The following is a 20,234-nucleotide window of genomic DNA, read 5'->3' as shown; positions in this document are numbered from 1 at the left end:
TTGGGAATATATGACAATGAGACAGAATGAGCTTGAAGGGACCCAGAATGGCCAAATCTGTGACAACCTAAGTATTAACATATAATGATAGAAATTACATCCCATGGAAAAAATAGACTCTGAATAGATAAATAAATGGGGGAGAAGAGAATGCTTTTCTTCTTAGTAGAAGGCCAATTAGTAAATGTAAAGAAAAGGATGAAAATAGATATCACCATTTGGCCACAAGCTCAGTGTTGGTTAATCAGTGCAGGGTTTATCAAAGGATGATAAAGTTAGAGAGTGGAGATCTGATGGTGGGCAGAGGATTGACAGTCTCAGGGCATTGCTCCTCAGACACCAACCAAATACAAAAGAAAACCTGGCAGACATGAATGGCCCAGTTGTCCAGGTTAACAGCTCCCAGTTTAGGACAGGCAGCTCTAGCATGCATCCTGCCTCAATGCACCAAGAAAAGCACAGCTTCACTTCTGAGATGTTCCTGCCAAGAGTTTGAGGCACAAGTCTGGTGATGAGACCGAGGGTGAGGGGTCTCCCCAGAGTCCCTGTGGAACAAAGGATTGAGGAACTCTTCCACATTTGAGAAAACAGAAGAAATATTACAGCAATGCATGCTCCTAAACTGGGGGATATGGACATGGCTAGGTCAGTAAGATGGAGTTTGTGGGTTGCACAGTGACATCAGGGATATGGGCTGAATGATGGTGTCAGGGGTGTGAGTTGTATGGTGGTATCAGAATAACACTGACTTCCCAATTTACATGGCTGTAGTGGAACTTAGCAGGAGAATGCTCTCTTTTGGGGAAAATAAACACTGGAGCATTTTAATAATGGGCAACATTGCTACAACTTGCCCTCAAATAGTTTTTAAAAAAGATGAAGGGCATGCTTAAATGAATGTGCTTCAGAAGAAAAAGAGCGAGTAAATAAAGCAGAAGACATTGAAAAACTGTGAAACCAGAGTGAAGGTGACTTTAATTCTTAGCACTGCTTTTTCCAATTTTTTGTTAAATTTGAAATAATTACAAAATAAAAAGAGAGGAGAGACTCCTATAGGACCTAGTACATGTGAAAGAAAGATACTATATCAAGGGGATAAATAAAACTTCTATCAGGCCAGACAGAGCCTTGCTGCTTTCCGAGGTATCTGAGAGGGGTTGGACAGAGTCCAGCTCTCTGTTTCATGGTTGGTGAAACTTTCCAGGACCGGCTCTGGGGAAGAAATTTTCAGGTTTCTTTCTTGGAAGTGAAAGATTCTGTAGAGAAGATAGTGGGGTAACTCTAGGTCCTTGGAGTGGAAATTGATAACTCCTTGCTTAAAAGATGCTTGTAGAAAGATAGATTTCAGCCCCAGGAAAGGAAGAACTTGGGAGTTCTTTAAGCCCAAACACGCTCTCTGGGAGGCTGTCAAGTGCTGGGAAGATTCTTATCAGGGACAAACCTGATGCTCCAGGGAAACTACCAACATGACTACTACTGGTCACTGAGGTTGTATGGTAAAGAATCTGGGTATTCTCTGACCTTTGTTCTGGGGAAGGAGCCTCTAGACCTTTGGAATTCCCAAGTGATAAGATTGCCTTTGAAATTCATGGTGGGTACCTGGACCACACTTGAATCTATGCTAATGAACGGAGAGGGACCCTAGTTGATTTCAGGATGGGTCCTGGTCAACCATGTTTCAAGCTTTCAAGTTGGAAAGACCAAAGCTGTGATTAGAGGGTTGGACCTTTGAGCTACATGATGGCCTGACCTTAAAAGAGGGAAAGAAGCTGGATATTAAGTTCAGTGTGGCAAATGATTCAATCCACCATCCAAACAGGCCCCCATAATAAAACCTGAGAAAACCCTGGACACTTGTGCTCAGGTGAGCTTCCTGGTTGGTGATGCATCCTAAGGACATGGAAACTTGGACTTTGTATTATGCATTTCTTCCTTTGACTGGTCAAAACTAAAATCATTCATGTGTATGGCACTTTCCTTAGTTCTATGAGTTGGTTTGGTGAAACTTAAGCAGATAGAGGGAACTCCCACATCCATAGTCAGTTGATCAAAAGTGTTGGTGGTCTGGGAATGCTTGAGCCTACATCTAGGGTCTGAGGGGAGGGGTGTCCTGTGGACTATGCCCCCAACCTGTGAAGACTATATGGACTGCAGAATTTGCATTACAAAATGGGCTGATCCATTAGGCATAACAGGGAGAAAAAAGAAGATTGATGACCACAAGTGACACAAAAAGAACAGTAACTTTGGAGTTTCTCAAACCAGGGTGTAAATTCAATTCTTACACACTTTTAGTAAGATAGGACAATCTTCTCCTGGTTATTCTCTATTGAGCTGCAGAAAGGGTCTTCATTCAAACCATCAGCAACAATCGACCCCATTCACACCGTGCAGAGCAAATTAGGGGCTCCAGCATTGGCATGCAGAGCCCTCAGCTGTGGAGGAGCTTATATTTTGTAGGTAGAAGAAAGTGGTCGAGTTTCAGGGAGGAGTCAGAGAAGGGCAAGCTCGGGACTTGGGGCCACCCTTCCTGTGTTGGCTCCCATAGTGGTCCTGTCTTCTGTGCTACCTGCTGCTCTCTGGTACCTGCACAGCTTCTCAAATGGTGGAAGCAACAACATGTGTGCTCTACCCACTGCTCCTCTCCTGTCACTAATGAGTCAATATTTTTTTCTCTATTAATAAATCACTCCTTTAAAATGATAGTACAAGATGCATACCTACTCATTCAATTGCCATATGGAACATGATCATTTTTAAAAATGGTGTTAGTTTTCTCAGTTGCTCTTTGGATAAGCCCAGGATTTGTTTTCTGCAGGAAAACCTTGTTTGCCCTAGATGAAGTTTCCAGGCACTCAGCCTGTCCTTGGTGCACAGCCTGGATGTGAAAAGCCTTCTGGTTCTTTCTTGCAAATGTTGGCATTTCCAGGGCTTCTCTTTCTATTTGGCTAATGATGATTTATTTGCTTTACCAAATAGCATGAAGACCTCCTCCAGAAGTCTTCTCCTCTCTCCTCATTCTCTGGCTTTTTCTCTTGTAGGTCATAAACAAAGAAAGAATATGACTGGGTGTCTTGTCCCTAAGCAGGAAAACTTACATTCATGCACTACATAGTCAATAATGGACCACATATAGGATAGCAGTCACACAGATTATACCATCTATTGACATCAGATGTGTGTCTAAGTGTGCTTTACAGGGTTCACATGAGGATGAAATCACCTCTAGATGTATTTCTCTTGTCATTGAGTGACACTTGACTATGCTCCCAAAGAGAAAAGTCATCCAAGTACTTATCTTCTCCATTTACTTTCTCTGTCTTTAACCACATCAATCACACTGAGATACTTCCACTGTAAACTCTGTGGTCTATTTTCTCAGGCTCATCTGTTTTTAGGCAACAGCTAATCTTTTTGTTTTCCTTGAGCTTATTAGACATACTGTATGTCAGTGGCTGGATTTTTCAAAACAATGTGATAAATGAGGTCCCCATCATCCTCCACTCTTTCGCAAAAAATGGTCCTTGCCTAAAGTCACATCCCTGATGAGGGATGGCTCACATACAGTGACTGGTCAATAGATAGTCATCAAGGCCTGTTCTTTCATTCTGATTGTATCAATGTCACTGAGCTGCCCTCCTCCAGAGCTCCAGAGTTCCATGTGGAATGGACTGTGTCACAGCCTAGCTTTTCCCCAGATGATACTGCATCTCCTGTTCCAGGTGCATCTTGTGAGTGTCCTCATCCACACTCCTTCCATCCAGGCCTCCATGCCTCCTGGGAGCCCCACTGGGACTCTGGATTGTAGACTATGTTCTGGGCTTGATTCAGTTCACCCTCCTTGCTCATTGCCCTACCAAGACCAAATGCTCCTCTTTTTAAAGATGACAGAATTCAACCTTTAATGAATAAGATCTACTTAAGCCTTGGTTCAAGAGAGTCTTGCTTCAACTTTGTCCAAAATGGTGTCACTCTGAGATTGAGAACAAATTTAAATCAAGTGACTTGAGTTGAAAATTCCCATTGGTTCCTTGTTTTCTATATTATAAGAGGATAAGAACCAAACTTTCTTTAGCATTAGGATTAAAAGGCGCTTTGGAATGTTGCTCCACATGTTCTTCCCAGTCCTGTCTTCCCCTCTTCACTCACAAAGTGCCTAGGCCCAGGGCTGGTCTTTCCACCCTCACCACAGCATGCCATTGCTTTTCTCTGTGCTTGACTACATCATCTTCCTGCCTGGCTCCCTCTGTCTCCTGAATTCTCCTGGAGATCTCCCAGTCATCCCAGGTATCCTTTAAGGCCCAGTCCGCACTTAAGTCCTCTGGAAATCCCTTCCTGACTGCCCTTGACAGAGCTCTTGTTTTTTCACTGAGATAACAAAGGACTTTGCTTATGAATCCAGCAAGAAACTATTATGGATTGAGTTTGTTCCCGCAAAAAGACACATTGGAGTCCTAAACTCTAGTTCTTAGAATGTTACCTTATCTGGAAATAGGGTCTTTGTAGACTACTTAAGCTCCAATGAAAACTTTATGGTGGGCTGTAATCCAATATGGTCAGTATCCTCCAAAAGGGGGAAATTTGGAAACAGAGAGAGAAACACACGCAGTGGGAGTGCCAAGTGAAGATGTGGGATTTGAGTGACACATCTGCAAACCAAGGAATACCAAAGCATGCTGGAAACTCAACAGATGCTAAGAGGCAAGAGAGGGTTCCCTTAAGGTTTTAGAGGGAGCATGGCCCTGCTGAGGTCTTGCTCTTGGCTTTCCTGCCTCCAGAACTGTGAGATGATCCATTTTCATTGTTTTAAACCACCCTATTGTTGAGACTTTGTGATAGCAGCCCTGGGAAACTAATGAAGGCATTTTTCAATAAAAACTAAAACCACAGTCTAGGTCTGACCTTTGATAAGACAAACACCAACTATAATTTTAGTTTTAAATGGTAAATGGTTATGAGAATTTTAAGAAATTTTGTTACCTATCTTGACAGTGATCTTCCATTGATACCTTTCCAAGTGATGACAACAAAGATTTAAATGTATTTCCAATTATTTTTAGATGTCAGACTAACATTTTCTGGAGTGTAACACTGTACTAAGACTGGCCAGCCTTATGTGGATCACAGATACATAAAGAGCTTAGTGCAGCGGTTGGCATACAGTAGGTGCTTGACCTGGCCCAAAGGTCAAGTCAACCTGAAGAGCTGAACTAATTGGCCCAGGAAGTCTTAGACCTGGGGATGGAGCATCTCTCCAATGGCTCAGGCCTTGCCTGAGTGAGTGGGAGCTGGTGCCTAGGCAGAAACCCAGTAGGTAGGGGCCAAAGGAAAGGGCCGGAGCTGTGGGCCCAGAGCTGGGTCGCAGTCACTCAATACCTGCAAGATCCAAGGAAGCGGTGCGGTGTTGAAGAAAACAGCCTTTAGAAAGGGACCTGAGGGGGCCTTGGGTTCTGGCTCCATAGGTAGAGTGCTCGCCTAGCATGAGTGAGACACTGGGTTCAATCCTCAGCACTACATAAAGTAAAATAAAGATATTGTGTCCACCTATAACTAAAAAATAAATATTAAAAAGAAATAAAAGGATCGCGAGGCTGTTGGAGAGCTGAAGCCAGTATCAGCAGAGAAAGGTGAAGGGTGGTAAATGATAAATGATCCTGTGGGACAATCAGGCCATGATCACAGCTAATGCAGCCATGCCAGCTGGCTGAAAGAAAGAATGAAAAAAAAAAAAAACACTTCCTTCTGCTCAGAGCAAGAGCCATGAAGGGCTTCAGCCCCAGCACCCCACTCAGCCGAGCAGCAGCTTCCCTTTTCCCTTCTGTAGTGAGACCAGAAGTAGGTGCAAGGAAGCCCTAAAGTGGGAACAAGAGCTTCTCTGTGGCTGAATTACAGTGCATGAGAGGTGCCCCCCCCCCACAAAAAAAAAAAAAAACGCTCTGTTAAAGATAAAACCATTCTATCAAATATTCAGATTTACTAATATACCACCAGGTTGGGCCTTTTGCTAAGTTTTGGAGGAATTATGGATAATGATGGATAATAAAAATTATGAAGGAAAGTACCAGGTGGATTTCATGTATTTCTTCAAAAATTTCTGCCTGTTAAAATAATGACTTTCCAATTCACTGTGAAGTCAACATGTAGCATGTGCCTCAGCAGAAGGTGTAGGTGACGTGGGTTACTTCAGTGTGCAGGTAAAGCCGGTTTTTCTCATGTTCAGTGATGGGTCCCAGGCACCCATTTTACTATAATGCTCCACAACTGTCATCAACGAGTCTCAATAGGCACCAGTGACATTTGAGGCAAGAAGTTTCTTTGTCATGTGGGTCTGTTCTACACCCATAGCTACAGCCCACTGACAGCCACCCCCCAGACCCCAATTGTGGTGGCAGTGATGACAATGTGGACTTGTGGTCATTGTCTTTGGGCTTTATAACTTTGACCAGCCACTGTATGTGAGCCATCCCCATTGGACCATCCATCATTAAATAAGGACTCATTAATTAATTCAGCAAATTGGGGAAATGAAGGAAGTAAGAGAGGGTAACAGAGCTGCTTTTTTGTAGAAGAGCCTTCCAGACAAAGGGTCCAGAAAGCATGGAGGGCCCTGGGTGGGAGGATGTGAGGCTCCAGTGTGCTTGGTGCCATAGGAGTTGGGGTGGAGACAGCATGGAGGGAACTGGTGGGAGGAAAGGTCAGGGAGGCTCTTCCAGGTGTCAGCAAATGTTTTCTGTAAAGGGCCAGGTAGAAAATATCTGAGGCTTTGTGGACCATAGGATATCTGTTGCAAATACCCAACGCTGTTACTGTAGCTCAAAAGAGCCATAGATAATACATAAGAGTGGTTGTGGTCCAATAAAACTGTATTTACAAAAATGAGAGCAACAGGCTGTATTTGGCCTGCAAAACAATGATTGCTTGTAAACCCTGTTGTGAACCAAGGTGAGACTGAAGATTTTGAGTGAGATAAGGAGCCTCTGGAGAGTTTAAAGCAGAGCAATGATATGATCTAAGCTATGCCTTAAACATGTCCCTGTAATTGACGTGTGTTTTAAAAATTCACCATAGCTACTGCCTATAAGGTGGAGCATGTGGGGCTAAGGGCAGAGCAGTTAGCAGGCAAATGAGTTATTCCAGACAAGAGATGCTGATGGCTTGGACCAAGAAAGAGGCAATGGATGGTTGAAGGGAGTCAGAATTAGGGTGTTTGTGATGGTGGAGCCTGACAGGACTTCCTAATGGACTGAATTGATTCTGAGAGAATGAACAAAGTCATGACAGCTCTAAGGCCTGAGACATGTTTAGCAAAGAGTGGAGCCACTAGGTAATGGGAAAGACTGAGGAGAAGACCAGTGGTGATGTTTGATTCTACACATATGGTCAGTGGAGACAGCAACCTGCAGGTGGGGAAGAGACTGGGAGTTGTGGGAGACTGGAGTCAGAAGTACATATGTGGCAACACTTAAGTTAGAATCATAGGTAGGGGAACTGGAGGAGATCACCTGAAGAGTGACAAGGCAACACCCTAGGGGGTCACATGCTTGGCAACATCACAGGAAGCCTCACATTAGGGCACACAACCTGCAGATGGCCAACTGCTGAGAATTCTGGGAAGTGGAGAGGAGGGGTAAACTTGTGTCAGCCAAGTTCAACGGTCAGTTCCAACGTCAGTTGTGCGTCTGGGTGGAGTGTGTGCAGAGAGCTCACACTTAGGTCTGTACATCTGTATGTCCTGGTCTGTGGTAGCCTACATACAGAAACCAGTGACAAACACAGTGATACTGAGAGACAGCTATCAAGAGTAGAAGAATGGGGTCCCCCAAAGTATGCCTATGTCCTAACCTCCAGAACCTCAAGGTGACCTCATTTGTAAAATGGGTCTATATAGATGTAACTGAGTTAATAATTTCAAGATGAGGTCATTCTGGCTCGTAACCCATATGGCAATGTTCTTATAAAAGACACACAGGGAGAAGGGGTGTGTGTGAAGACACAGGCAGAGAATGGAGCAATTCTGTCATTAGCCAAGAAACACTTGGACTATTGCCAAAGCCAATGTCTCGGCTTGGCACCAGAATCACGAGGCACTCACAGCTTTGTAGGTTCAAACAGCAATTCTTTATTCCCGCTCTCACACCGCCTCCACACAGGTCCAGGGGCAAACACGTTCTGCAGTCTCCCGCACAAACCACCTACTCCACGAGGCTCTCTCCAAATCCCATTTTAATCTCACGAGAACTCAATGGGAACAAGCAGCAGGAACACCCTAATCCCAGCAATAATCTTCAACTTCCAACTTCCCTAAAACCCATTATCTTAAACTGGCAACGCCTTAAACTCAAGGAGCCGGTTACTTCCTCAAACCTGATCAGCTCTAAACCCGAATCCGCCTTGGTCCTTGAGCAAGGTCACCTTATTAAAGCATGCATGCAATGTTCCATCAAATGTCCTCTAAGCAGCATGGGGTACGCTTGGCAAGGAAATTTCGATGCGTCATTCCTACTTGGTAATGGCCCTCAGCATCTCCCCCCTTCTGATTAATTAAACAACAAGCAATGCGGCTTAGGACCGTGCCTGGTAGGTTGTCCAATTCAACATATGGTTCTTACCCGTCATCGGATGAACTGACCTCTAGGCGTCAGTCCCCTGTCTTAGGTTGAATCCACTGCAATCAGATCAACCCGTCGCTGACTACCGGTCCAGCATTCAGCCATGCTTGTGGATAGGCCTAAGCACCAGTGGGGGGGTGAGGTTCTTGCCTCACCTCTGTTGGCCCCCAAATTTAACCTTGGTGCCAGTGGGGGGGTGAGGTTCTTGCCTCACCTCTGTTGGCCCCCAAATTTTAGACCATCACTAGTAGAAGGGAGGAAGATACAGAAATGCCACGACACCAAGCCAATTGACGGCTTCCTTGGAAAAATTGCATCACTGGTGACACCATCAGCAAAGATGTCAGCATTACCACAATTAACATGGGGTGCGCTGGCAAGGAAATTGCATCACTGGTGACACCATCAGCAAAAATATGCCAGCAGTACCACAATTCGCTGCACCAGACGATAGTTCACAATGCATGCAACTGATATATAGTCCAGGCAAGTTCTGCAGGCAGTTCAAATCGGAGGAGTCTATCAATATGTCCATTTCCTCCCAAAGTAAATCAAGTCCTTGATTGAGCATTACTTGTTGAGTTATATTCATTGATGCATCAGTTTATACAGTTTACTGTGGTAGCTATCATAGAAGCTGTAGTTTGGTTTTCTTTGTCTTCACCGGCACTGGGATGGAGATGGGAATTCTGGCAATGATGTTAAAGAGACATTATCCTGAACAGAATTATTAAATATGATGAAAAGGAAAAGTGAAAGTAAACAAACAGATCTGTTAATCACCTTTGAAAGCAATCATTAACAGCTGTTTAACTAATTTAAATTAAACCACTTAAATCACGTGAATAAAAAAAAAATTCGGATCCATTTTTTCATGAGCGCTCCTCATATAAAAATATGGACATACACACATACTGACATGCAACACAAAACAGTGCAGACATAACATACAACACATAAGACAATAATAACGGCCTTGTAGCTTTACCTTGGTAAAATCTCCATTGCAATGTTTAAAAACTCCACAGTCAAAAAATAAAAAACAGTCAAAAAACAAAACTGATCAGAAAAACATTAACCTAGGTTTGTATGAGCTCAAAAAATAAAATAGAACTTTACGATGTGGGAAAAATGCAATAATAAAATAGATATTGAAAAAAAAGGCACCGTGGTTAATCACTGTCGCAGATGTAAGAATAGCCAAGCTGGAGCTCTGGATTTCAGCTGTTATGGATTTCAGTCAAATCATCTTCTTTTTCTGTAGAAATTGTTTTGGTTAACCTCTCTGGAATCCAAATCGGCTGCTGTTCTCCCTGTGGGAACACACAAACGGAACCCCGACTCCAGACAATAACTGGGTCGGGACCTTTCCATTGTCCTGTTAGAATATCTTTCCAAAGTACCTTAGGCTTATGTACATTTTTCGGATACATATGTCTTTCCGCAGCACTAAGTCCTGATGAATCCAAATTTAGAAAGTTTAGAGTAAAAAGGGTTATTTTAAGTTTATCTTTGGGGGATATATACCCCTTTAAGATCCTTTTAAATTTAAGTCTTTCAAAAGCATTTTGCCTTAGTTTTTAGAATTACTTTAGTCCTTTTAATTTTTAGATGTTGTTTTAAACCATAATTGTCTTAGCCTTTTGCATTTCCTATCTGAAATACCTTTACTTGACATTTTCAACTATTTTCTATCTTATTTCTATCTTCTAGTTTTCTTCTAAGGTTTTTATATTTACCCTTAGTTGCTTATTACTCTCCTCGTTTTCTTTTGTTGTTTCCTTTTCTGTGGGTTTAAAATTCTTGTCTTTCTACATCTTTTTTATCTTCCTATATCTTATTTATCTTTCTACATCTTCTCTCTCTTTTTACCTTCCTGTACTTCTGCTTTTGAAGTTTTCCACTTCAAATTTTTAATCTTCTTTATCTAAATCTTTTATCTTATTATCTTCCCATTTTCATGGGTTATATTTTTTTTTCTCCGTCATGAAGGCATCTTAACCACCTTCAATTTAACCTTTTAAAGCCTTTTGCAACTTACTTAGACATTTTACAACTTTTTACTTTACCACACAAAGATTATCTCATCTCCCTCTTTTTGGTTTAATAAGTACATTTTAATAGTTAATAGTTTGATGAGTAAAGCAATCTTTTATCTGCCATGAAGGTATCTCAACCACCTTCAATTTAACCTTTTAAAACCTTTTAATTATCATCTACACTGTACTTTTAAATGTACTTTTTCTCCACCTACAGCTTCACTCTTTTAAACGAGGCTTAGATTCTGTTTAAATCGCTTAATGTTAGTTTACATGGCTGCCCTTCAACCAAAGGCTTTTTACTCCATTAAGAAGCTTTGTCTCAATCTGCCATGTACAAATACCTTTTTCTTCTTTCTTCCTTTCTCAAGCTTATAAAGTAAGTCTAGTTTCCTCAAAATCTTTTTAAATGGCATATACAACTTTTTACTTTACCATACAGAGATTATCTCATCTAGAAACATTTATTTAACCTTTAACCTTTTATATTAAAATATATTTCCACATCTTGAACCTTTTTATATCCCTTTTTTAACCATTAACACTTTTTATAAATTCACATTCTGAAACAACCCTTATAAAATTACTCCACTTTAATAAGATGAAATACTTTTGTTTTCTAAGGTACTATTATACTGTAATTAAAACCCAACTGAAACTTCTTATACTCTCTGTATATAAATTATACATGATAGAATCTTAACACTTAGTAACCTTGTTTCAGCAAAGACACAGACCAAAGCAATTTATGAAAACACACATAATGTTTAAATATATTACCTTATGGAACTTAATAAGTAAAGAGTACTTGATTTTATATTTAGTGGTTGATATTTTAACATTTTAGCTTTGTAAATTAATCAGATGTCTGTAAAAAAACCAAGATCTTAGACAATTGTAGTAAACAGAACTAGCCATCTTTTTCTTGTTGAAGAAAAATCCTTCTACAGGATACCATGATGGTCCTATTGATATACTTAATAACCCGTCTTTAAAAAGCCATGGGCTACATTTTTGTATTGTATCAACATATGCCCTAATTTTTCTTGGTCTTACTGGGGTGCCTCCTTCCTCTAACAATCTCTCTTCCTCGGAGGCGAACAAATTCAAACCTTGAGTCAACCATTTTCCCCAGTTTGCCTGAGAAAGTTCTAGGAACAGGCAACTTGAAATAAAAACAAAATAAATCAAAACAAGAACACGTTGTTTTTTGAAATGGTCACCCATTCTCTCGCCTTCCCTCAGGGGGGAGCGATTTTACTCACCTCCAAATTTCAGACGTTCCACGTACGGGCCACCAAAATGCCAAAGCCAATGTCTCGGCTTGGCACCAGAATCACGAGGCACTCACAGCTTTGTAGGTTCAAACAGCAATTCTTTATTCCCGCTCTCACACTGCCTCCACACAGGTCCAGGGGCAAACACGTTCTGCAGTCTCCCGCACAAACCACCTACTCCACGAGGCTCTCTCCAAATCCCATTTTAATCTCACGAGAACTCAATGGGAACAAGCAGCAGGAACACCCTAATCCCAGCAATAATCTTCAACTTCCAACTTCCCTAAAACCCATTATCTTAAACTGGCAACGCCTTAAACTCAAGGAGCTGGTTACTTCCTCAAACCTGATCAGCTCTAAACCCGAATCCGCCTTGGTCCTTGAGCAAGGTCACCTTATTAAAGCATGCATGCAATGTTCCATCAAATGTCCTCTAAGCAGCATGGGGTACGCTTGGCAAGGAAATTTCGATGCGTCATTCCTACTTGGTAATGGCCCTCAGCAGACTATCAGAAGCTGAAGAGGCAGAGAAGGATCTGTCCTAGAGCCCTCAGAGAGATCAAGGCCCAACTGACACCTTGATTTGGGACTTCTGACCTCCAGAACTGCAAAGGAACCATTCCTATGTTTTTGAAGCCCCAGGTCTGTAGTAATATAATATTACTGAAATAGGAAACTGATTCAAAGGCCATCTGAGTTCCATGTCCTCAACACATAAGCAATATTTTTTTTAAAAAAAGTGATAGAAGAACAAAATAATAAAATGTTAGCATAACTTATCACTCTGAAAGCATTAAGTTTGAGGTGATAAAAGCCTTTAACAAGGACATTTAGCAAAGCATCCACCAGGTTAAAAACAGATGTGAAAGTATAGACAGCTGACTGCTTATTTGTCGATGTCATGAATCTAAGCATACAGATAAACAGAGGGGCCCAGAACTCTTCATGTTTGCCTTGTGCTTGCCTCAGTAGTTATCTGTGTGGGTGGGTGGACAGGAGCACTCACAGGAAATGGGGAGGGTGCAGAGAGGAGGAGGCCTGTGAGTGTGACTCTTTTATATTATTCTGAGTCTCTGTGTGGTACCAGCTTGTGGCTTCCTGGCTGAGCCTTTCCTCTCCTATTCCAGTGACGTTCTCATGAATGGGGGGCTGGCCTTCTATAATTCCATCTATTCTCATTAGGGTAGGTTTTCTTTTAGGACAGGTAGCCCTCCCCTCCTTTCCTCTTTTACCCCAACCTTGCATCCCAAACTTGAGGCCTTGCCTTAGCTGCATCTGAATGAGCGCAGCAGGAATGCTCTGGAAACCAAGAACCTGGACCAATGGTCTGAAGGCCAGACTGCTCCTCCAAACCCAGGGAGTTGCTGGCCCTGTGTCTCTGTCCCTTGGGCTGATGAAACAACATACCGCAGAAAGGGCAGCCTAAACGACACTTCTTATAGTTCTGGAGGCTGAGAAGTCCAAGATCAAGGTGCCAGTTCTTGGTGACGGTCCACTTCCTGGCTTACAGACAGCTTCCTTCTTGCTGTGTCTCCCATGGCTAAGACAGAGTGTGCTTTGGCCTCTCTTAATCTGATAAGGGCACTAATCCTATAATGGGGGCCCCACCCTCATGGTCTTATCTATATCTAATTACCTCATATCTTAGTCTGTTCCTGTTGCTATCACAAAATACCTTAAGAGGGATAATTATAAACAACAGAGAATTACTGCTCACAGACCTGGAGGCTGGGAAGTCCAAGATCAAGGTACAAGAAGATTCATGTTCTGGTGAAGGTTCCAAGATGGTGCTTTCTTGCTGCATCCTCACACGGCAGAGAAGGGAAGAACGTGCTTCCTTCAACCTCTTTGTAAGGGCACTAATCTCATTCATGGGGCCATACTTTTTGATGCTGTCACACTCAGTATTAGGTCCAATGTAGCCTTTTGACCAAGTAGCTCCCAAAGGCCTCACCTCCAAATGCCACCACATCAGGGGCCAGGACTGTACCATGTAAATTGGGGAGGAAACAATCATCCAGTCTGTAGCACACTGTGCCACATTAGGTGAGTGGTTTAAGCTTGAAGCTAAGTTGGATGGTAGCTGATGGTGTCACACAAGCATAGGGTACACTTGGAAACTCGACTCTGCCCTCATCCCATGGCAGGGAAGCCACACCCAGGGACCACACCTGCAAAGCAGAGACTCTGCTGTGGGTGGGAGTAATGCATCTGGAAGGACAGGAAGGACACAGAATGACTTTAGTTCCTGCCCCTCCTGGGGATGCAAATATGAATTCCCAGTGCAGTGATGCTTCAGGAAAAAAATGAAGATGGATCTCAAATGTGGCTTTTCAGCCTAGTGGAGGCTGGCTGAGAGACAGGTTAGGAGTTGGGGTCCTGCCAGCAATTCTGCATTACACCATATCATGGACAAATGCCCACTTTTTGCTTACTGCTCTCCTAAGAGAGAAACAGATGATCTGATGATAGGGTTGTACACATGCAGAGAGTGGGTCTGCTGGTGACAGCCAGAGGGAGAAGACACCACAAAACAGGCAGTCAGTGTGCCAGGCATGGGGAGGACAGAACATGGCACTTAGAAGCAGGTGACCAAACAATTCAACATCACATGCACCGTACTTTGGGGATTGGCAGGGACATTCCTAATGGTTATCCCTGGACATTATGTGTAAGCTGGGACTGAGACAAACCAGGACATATAGTCAGCCCTCCCACACAAAAGAGAATGAGAAGAAAAGGAGAGGGAGAAGGGGAGAGAGAGAAGCGGGGCTGCGTGCGCGTAATCATGATCATGAAGGAGACGTCCCGTGTGGGCACGTCTAGGTGATGCTCTGCCAGTTATTTTCAGAATGTCATTTTAGCCTCTTTCCCAGACAAGCAAATTAGCATGTTAGAAGAAAATAGAATAATATAAGCCTCTGCTTGCTACAGAGATTCAAAGCTCCCAAACAAACACAATTTCCTCTGATTAGCAAACCAAAGGAAGTGGAAAATCAAGAAGAGCCAAGTATGGTTTTCATTTGGCACATTGCTGAGTCTCTCCAGCACCTTCCTGATTTCTGAGGGGTCCTAGGAACCAAATCCAGGGAGTATTTTTGTGGTTTTGAATGGGGAAAGCATCATGAGTCTATTGTATTTGCATAGTAGTAAGTTGGGAATAAAGATAACTCTACAAAGTCAGTAAGTACGCCTGGAGTAACCATGTTTTGGAAACATGCCCTGGCAGGGGATGTGCCAGGGTGAATCTCCATTGCTTCTATTTGATCAGATGCAGCCAAATGGGGGTGTTGGAATTTCAGGAGTGCTCTTATGGAAGGACATGTGCTTGGCAAATCTGGAAGTGCTGGCAGCATTTTGAGTACTGGGAGAATGGTGAAAGAAGATATGGAGCTGGATATGAAAAATTGGTTGAAGTCAAAGCCAAGCTAGGGAAAGGAGGCTGTCAGGAAGTAGAGGGCAGGAGACACTGATCCAGGAGAATCTCAGTCAAGGATGCCAGGCCTGGGTTCCCTATTGGACATTTCCTACTGGATACCTCTAGTGGGCTCTGAATAGCAAAGCTAGTCCTTGATGTTCAGACCCAACTCTTCTGTGTTATTTGTTCTCCTCAGCCCTGTTTCTTCCTGTCAGAGCTCTTGCTTCAGTTTGTAATCGTTTGTGCTTTGGTTTGAGTCAATTTTGGTCTCACCCTTGGCCAGGAAGCCCTGTAAAAGCAGAGAGTGTACCTGTGTTTAGGGGTACTTTGCTGCTCCAGGCCACAGCCAGCACGGTGCCAGGAATGGGCACCCAACTCTGTTTATGGAATGGAAGATGGAATTATTCAAGACTCTTTCCACAGTGACTTCATCCAAAGCCTTGGTTTCAACCACCACCTTGAGGCTGACCACACTCGACTATTTGTTCCCACACTACTTCTCTCCTCCAGAACATGTACCAACGGTTACTCAACATTTCCATGTGTAAGCACCTCAATCACACTGAAAGATCTGTAACTGAGGTGGGGAACACGTCACTCCCCACTCAGTCTCACCTCCAGTGTTCCTCATCTTAGGGAGGGGACCCTATACATCTGAACCAGGGCTGCCACTCTTCACACCTCCCTATCCCTCATTCCTGCACCTCCCATCAATCACCAAAGCCTGTCACTTCCATCTCCTACAGTCTCTGGATATCGATTGAATTACATCAGCATCTTCCCACAAGGGATGGAGTAAAGTACAAAACTTAACTTGTTTTAAGAAGCCAATCTTAAGGAACTCTCAGCCTCCAACCTGCCATGTACCTTTCCACTCGAGGACTACCACATGTGGTATTGCCTGGGCTGTGACTTCGTTTCTCTTGCTTTTTCCTCTTTCCTTCACTTCATGGTCAAATTTGTAAAATGCTAGTTATTCTCACCATCTCTACTCAGCCATCATTGTACAATGATTCCTGCCCCCATCTCTCCACTGGAACTGCCCAGCAAAGAGTCACCCATGGCACCTGTGGCTGAAGGCAATGACCCTATTTCTGCCCTCCCCTGACTTGACTTCTCTGAGCACCTATATTGCTAAACACTTCTTCCTTAAAGCCCCTTGGCCTTTGGCTCCCCTGACTGGTTCTCTCAGTTCTCTTCATTTTTTTGGACTCTTCTTTTCCTTCATTTGCTTCTCTTTCTTCCTCAGTCCTCTGGAAATTGACTTCCCCGGGTTTCCCAACTGGAACTCTTGCTCTTGCTCAACTCAGCCTCCATGGATGATTCTGCTCTCTTGCCTGGCATCCATCGCATGACAATGCCAAATCCTTACCTCCAAGTCCTTTCTTCCTCCTAAGCTCCAGGCCCACATTTCGCTGTGGAGGTGCTTCTAACACACTTCAAACACACCACAAATGGAGCTGGAATCTCAAGGCCCTTCCTTTCTCTGCTCCTATCTCAAAGAATGGTGCCAGCTCCCATTCAGCTGCCCAGGCAAGAGCTTGAGTCATCCTTGTCTCCTTCCTTTCTTTCCCTCCCTACATCCAGTTAATCATCAAATTCTGTTGACTCTGCCTCCTGAGACACACTCAGATGGGTTGACTTATCTGTTCCCAGTGACACTCCCTTAGTTCATGTCCTCATCAGTTCCCTCCCACACAACAGCCACCACTTCCTAACTCACTTCCAATTTGCCAGCTTCTATCTCTAACCCTTTGTGTTCTGCTGCCAGGATTTGGGGAGAAAAGTTCCCTAAATGATTTTTCAGAAGACTAGTAGACCAACTTTTAAAAGAGCATTTAGAGCATTTCTTTAGGCCAATAAGAAATAGCTAGGTAGAAAACAATACTTCAGAGCCACTGTCTCAGAGACTCACTGGGCATATTAGATTATTAAAGGTTCTGAGAAAGCTTGCTATAAAAGAATCTGTTCAGAATTGTTTAACCAAGTATCTTCTAAGCTTTCTTGAGATAAGATCCTTTCTCCAGGGCAACCTCATTAACATCTTTCAGAACACCATGTGGTATTTTAAAACACTAATGTAGTTGTCTTCTCAGTTTGAAAATAAGAAAGCTGAATGGATAAATACCCAAATAAGACAACTTGAACTTCATTCTCTGGGCAATTAGTGATCCTCTAAGATTTTTGAGCAGGGTAATCACCTAATATCCATCCATGCAACCAATATTTCCAATTATTTGAGACCCTGTTGTGCACTAGGTACATTTCATCTACCATCTCCAATCCTACAGCAAAGCTGCAGATGGCAATGGTCCCCAGGGGGCAGACTGAAGTGCAGATGGGTTAAGCATTTAGACCCAAGGCCACACACCACTAAGGGTATGACAGCTCATGGCTGGAATTTCAAGTGGCTTTATGGCCACAGCTGTTTGTAATAATCAGTGACATTAGAAGGTGACCTTTAGCCTGCAGGAGACACTGGAAGCAGGAAAAGTTAAAACTTGGATAGAAACTCCTAGAAGGCAATTCCTTCCTTCTGTTGTTGCTGCTGCCTCTCATTTGTCCCCACACTCCTTCAGATGATGCCCTCAGAACTGGTAGCCATTCTTGAGCTTGGGCCTTACTGCCCTTTCTGTAGGCCTCCTTCTCTTCCTCCCCTTAGACACCCACCAGGCCATCACACAACTCTAAGAAAATCTCTCTCCCCATTCTTAAAAACTAGGTGCTGTTCCCCAGTGCCTGACTAACTCCAAATTTCTAACCTGATGTTCTAGGCCTCTCTACTATCTGCCCTCAATTTCTACCTTGGCCTTGACTTGAGATGCTTTTCTAAATAAATCTAATGCTTCCATCAAGCCAGACTATCCACCATACAGCAGCCTCTCAGCCTCTATCTGTGTTGCTCCATTCTTACCCAAGAGTCTAAGCTTTAAATCTCACCCATCTTTCAGGGCTCTTCTCACTGTTAATTCCATAAAACCTGTCCCAAGCTGAACCAACCAGATGTCCTCTGCTTCTCAGCACAAAAGGTCAATGAGGTGTTCCTCAAACTTGAAGATCAGGTTAACTTCTGAAAATTATGCTAGTGAGGCTCACAGTGGATGGCATCATTTATGTATGAAAATCACATACCTGAAGGAAGACTCATGAAGAGGACAGTAAAGAAGATAGAAAAGTGTCCCCTGGAAGAAGGGGTCCAGGTCTTATACTCAGGCACATTTATGTTCCCATATCAGAAACCATATGACAAGTAATCAAGGCTCAAATCAAATCAGTTACAGGAAACAGAAGGAGTCAACTGAGGCAGAATCAACAATGGTAACTGGCCAACACAGTGAGCTAATCAATTACACTCTGCTCTGGTGTGCAGATGCAGGTGCATGCTGTAACAGACAGCAGGTGGGATGGTGACGTGGCCAAGCTGCCACAGCACCAACAAAAGGAACCACTCACAGAGTTGAGAGGCACGGGTTTTTGGACAAGAAGGGTTGGCAATACCATGGAGAAGAGCTCAGGCAGCTGCCCCAGAGCTGGTACCTTTCCTCCGAGTTCCCTCCTTCCTTGTTCAAATCACAAATCCTCCAACCAGCCTTCTGAGAACCCATTTGACTTTCCCTTCCATTATCAATAAGGAATGTTCTAGGCAGAGGAAAGATGCATCCTCACTGAATCCATCTCTTGGGGCCATTAGAGGATTTAATGAGATCATGAGTATACAAAGACATACCTAACTGCTCCCATGTAGCCATTGTTCAATACATGTAGGTGGTGAAATCAGCCAGTATATTGGAACTCTGCTTTTAATGGCAATTTAATTTAGACTTAGTTAAGTTGAACTGAATTCCTGGTATCTAGACGTCTTGATGAGGTGGGTACCTGGATCTGTTAACAGATTTTAGTACCCTAAGTAAGAATAAGCCCTGAGCTGTTGCTCTGGCAAAAAAGCCTGGTGACACCCATCTAGCCCAGGGCATCTGTAGCTCATGACCATCCTCTAAATGCCCCACCAGCTCCATCCTCTCAATGTCCAGCAGAAATCTTAGATAGCTTTTTTTTTTGAAAATGTAATCACTTGCATATGCCTTTAATTCCAATTACATTGGAGAGTATTTGAGGGGGCTTTTATGTCCTTTGCAGAGACTCAAATGTCATGAATACTTAAGGAGTTTAAATGAATTGAACAAAGACCAAACAAACAATCAGGGTTTCAAACCAAGGCTGTAGCATCTGTCCCCCAAGCCCCTAGGAAAGTGGAGTTGCACACCTTGAGAGGAGTTTGGCCACATCAGCTGAGAACATCTCTCCTGATGCCAACTTCCCTCTGCCAGGCAGTACAGGAGATCCTGCTGGGCTGAAGCAATGCTGCTCAACTGTCCAGGAAGCAGAGGGCAGAAAAGACAAACAGAGTGCACAGGTCTCCAGCTTACCTGGATCTCTGTCTGCACAGTACATTTGACCAGTTTGAAGTTCTTCCCATGGTTGAAGCTGTTGCTTTAGAAGCAAACCTTGAGGATGCACACATCTCCCTTTTCCATGTCGACTAGTACCACCAACATGGGCTCTGGGGGGCCCTCAGGCCAGTATAATGTGCCCACCTTTACTCAGCTCAGGGGCTTGGACACCCCGGATATCCTCTCAGACAGCAGCTGGGCCCAGCACATCTCAGTCCTGTGAAGACAACAGAGAGACAGTACCGAAATGAGTGCCTAGAAGCCCTCATGCCTTAGCCCCCCAGGTGCAACCACCAAGCAAATGACCTATTCTGCTCTTCCTGAAAACTTCCCTAAAGGCATCCAGCATTCTTGGATGGTCTTGGGAAGCTACAGCAGGTGGAAGCAGGGTGCATGAACATACAGGTATAAAATCTGGACTTGGAGCTTCCAAGCATGAA

General features: G+C 43.4%; 1 pseudogene; it reads right to left on the bottom strand.

Moving 5' to 3' along the window:
• Positions 1-20,011, bottom strand: part of LOC101966502 (protein-tyrosine kinase 2-beta-like) — a 47,457-nt pseudogene extending 27,446 nt beyond the window's left edge.
• Between the last annotated feature and the right edge of the window lie 223 nt (positions 20,012-20,234).

Source organism: Ictidomys tridecemlineatus (genome assembly GCF_052094955.1).
Source record: "Ictidomys tridecemlineatus isolate mIctTri1 chromosome 1 unlocalized genomic scaffold, mIctTri1.hap1 SUPER_1_unloc_4, whole genome shotgun sequence".
Lineage (NCBI taxonomy): Eukaryota > Metazoa > Chordata > Mammalia > Rodentia > Sciuridae > Ictidomys > Ictidomys tridecemlineatus.
The sequence above is the reverse complement of the archived record's forward strand: the minus strand, read 5'-3'. Positions and strand labels throughout refer to the sequence as shown.